The 3,168-nt window shown below is 39.0% G+C and overlaps 1 protein-coding gene across 2 annotated transcripts in view; it reads right to left on the reverse strand.

Annotated features, from left to right (window-relative positions):
* SGK2 (SGK2, serine/threonine kinase 2) overlaps positions 1-2,823 on the reverse strand; it is a 55,747-nt gene extending 52,924 nt beyond the window's left edge. For both annotated transcript variants that reach the window (XM_027867352.1, XM_027867351.1), the window contains exon 1: positions 1,717-2,823. The gene's annotated coding sequence lies outside the window, so the exon portion shown is untranslated. The remainder of the gene's footprint in view (positions 1-1,716) is intronic.
* Between the last annotated feature and the right edge of the window lie 345 nt (positions 2,824-3,168).

Raw genomic sequence — 3,168 nt, forward strand, 5'->3', positions numbered from 1 at the left:
TTTTTTTTTTTTTTTTTTTTGGTGAGGCAATCGGGGTTAAGTGACTTGCCTAAGGTCATATAGCTAGTAAGTATCAAGCTTCTGAGGTCACATTTGAACTCAGGTCCTCTGGACTCCAAAGCCGGAGCTTTATCCACTGCACCACCTAGCTGCCCCCAGAATCCATATTTTCTTTCAAGGCTCAGCTTAGGTGCCATCTCCCCTGTGAAGCTTTCCCTGATTCTTCCAGCTATTGGTGCTCTCTTCTTCCTCACTGGATCATCAGTTTAGATCTGGGAAGGATCCAGAGGCCATCAAGTCCAATACTTTCATTTTGCAAATGAGGAAACTGAGGCACAGTGAAGTTAAGTGATTTGCCCAGAGTCACACAGCTAGTAAGTGGCTGAGATGAAATACGAACTCAGTTCTTCCTGTCTCCAAGGAGAGTGCCCTGTCCATGACACCATGCTAGCTAGGACTTTATCTGATCTGTCCTTTACCTTTTTCACTCCCTATACTACAAAATACTCACCAGATGTTCATGTTGCATCCCCTTAGAAGAATATAAGCTCCTTGAGGGTAGGAACTTGTTTTTGTCTTTCTATTCCCAGAACCTTCTCTACAGTAGGCATTTAATATTTGTTACTGTTAGGACTTGGTAACTGATTGATATGAGAAGAGAGGAGAGAGAAGAGTTCAGATAAATCCATGGTTTCAAATATGGGAGATGACTTGAGCTGTGTTGCCACAGTGAAGTCAGAAGGAGAAGCAGGCTCAGGGAGGAGCATAATGAGATGAGTTTTAGATGTTAAGTATGAGCTTGCCAATGGACATCCAGGTAAAGATGTCCTGGAGATAGGTAGAGAAGATCTGCGTCTCCATCTCAGAAGATAGGGCAGGGCCAGAAATACTTAGGCATCATCTGCTTAGAGATGGTAGTTGAAACCACCATAGAAATAAATGATATTGCCAAGGAAGAATGCAGAGAGAGAAGAAAGTCAGGGACAGACCCTTGGGAAACAATCACATTAAAGGATAAGGAAAAGGATAATGAGCTAGAAAAAGATCAGCTAATTGAAAGTGAATACTACCATGTTATAATGACCTAGCTTCGTCACATATACCAATATATATAGTGTGTATATACATATATATGTATGCACATACATACATATATATACACCAATCTATGCAATATATAAATATAATATACTACATATACACATATAATTGTATATACTCATATACATATATGTATATATACATATACACCTATACACACATATACATATGCATCTCCCTTTCTTTGCAGAAGTGGGAGACTATGGATGTGGAATACTACAGATACCAGTCTTTTTCCATATTTGGATAGTTCTGCTGAATTGTGGGGTTTTTCCCCACTTTTATTCTTTGTTACATGGGATGGCACTCTGGGAAAGGGAAAAGTGAGGCATGTGTTAGGGAAATTGGTGCTGCAAAAAAAAAGATATCAATAAAAATATACTTTAAAAAAGAAAGAATGTTGGCATGATAGGAAAATACCAGAAGTAAATACCACTGTGTGATGTCTCTGAATTTAAGGGAAGAGAGATTATCTGAAAGAAAGTGGAAGAGGTGGAAGGTGGGGGCAATTAGTAGTGTCAAAAGCTACAGAGCTTAAGGAGGAAGAGGGCTGAAAATGTCAAGGTACTTGGGATACTGCGGGGCTGAAAGAGGTCAAAGGAGAAGCAGCCATACCCTAGAGGTAGCAAAGGTATGCAAATGCTGTCTGTATCCTAGGCTCCAGATGTGGCCATTGTGATTTGGTGATTTGGAGCTGACCAGTGACTTCTGAGAGCACTTTCAGTAGAGTGGTAAAGACAGAAGCCACACTGTAAGGGAATGAGGAAAAAGAAGGTAGTGAAAAGTAGAAACACTGGGAATTTAGGTGTAAACAACTTTTTTCCCCTCTTTTGCCAACTCCTCTCTAGATCTTCCTGATGATACTCAATACCTGCTCTTGGCTTCCCTACGTACACAACTTCAACAGAGTTTAGCAGGGAAGAGGAAAAGAAAACTGGGACAAAAAGTAAATAAGAATGAAGAATCAAGAAAAGGGTTTTTAGGATTAAGGAAACCTGAATGTCAAGAGTCCAGGTAGAAGATTAACTTTGATAAGAATTGGCTATATCTCTTCTTTTCAGACAAACAGAGTAGGTAATGACACTGAGAAGTTATGAGAAATAGAGAACAGCTCATGTTGGTTGACCTCAGTTTTCTTTAGTGAAATGGGAAGCTAGGTCATTTGGGTACATGGAGAGAAGAAAAGGTTTGGAACAGTTGTTATTTGTAGAAACCTTTTCTATCCCAAGCACTTGCGCGCTTTGCACACAGCAGGCAGCTGGTCATGTTGGTGATGCAATGAAGTGATCTATGTAAATTAACAAATACCCTCTTTTAGAAACACTAATGCTGTGACATTTACATAAAGTCAAGCTTAGCATAAGGATTCCATATTAGAAACTGTCTTCCATTAACCTTGAAGTGAGGGATTACATGTCTTTCATCCTCAACTGCTTGATCATTTCCCTTGCTTCAGTGATTGCAAGATATCTCAGTTTCAGAAAATCTGACTCTGACATCTTGCCCTCTGTACACAATTCTCTACTACCACCTCTCCACCCTTGCCCCACTTTTTTTTTACCACAGTTGCTAGTCTGAAGTCTGATTTAACCCAAATGACAGCAATTTAATTATTTTCTTTACTCCTCAGTCAAGCACTTGGATTGATGATCTTTTTCCCCCACTTAATAGTATTTTCTTTTTTCCAATTACACACAGTTTTCAACATTCATTTTTATAAGATTTTGAGTTCCAAATTTTTCTCCCTCCCTCCCACCCTCCTTAAGCAACAATCTGATATAGGTTATACATGTACAATCATGTTAAACACACCTCGACATTAGTCATGTTGTGCAAAAAGAATCAGAACAAAAAGGGAAAACCACAAGAAAGAAAAAACAAACAATAAAAAAAGTCAAAATATGATTCGATCTACATTCAGACTCCATAGTTCTTTCTCTGGATGTGGATAGCATTTACCTTCATGAATCTTTTGGAATTGTCTTTGATCATTGCATTGCCGTGAAGAGCCAAGTCTATCAAAATCAGTCATCCCACAACGTGGCTGTTACTGAGTACAACATTCTC

Source organism: Vombatus ursinus, unplaced genomic scaffold, assembly GCF_900497805.2.
Source record: "Vombatus ursinus unplaced genomic scaffold, bare-nosed wombat genome assembly UNPS02014785.1, whole genome shotgun sequence".
Classification (NCBI taxonomy): domain Eukaryota; kingdom Metazoa; phylum Chordata; class Mammalia; order Diprotodontia; family Vombatidae; genus Vombatus; species Vombatus ursinus.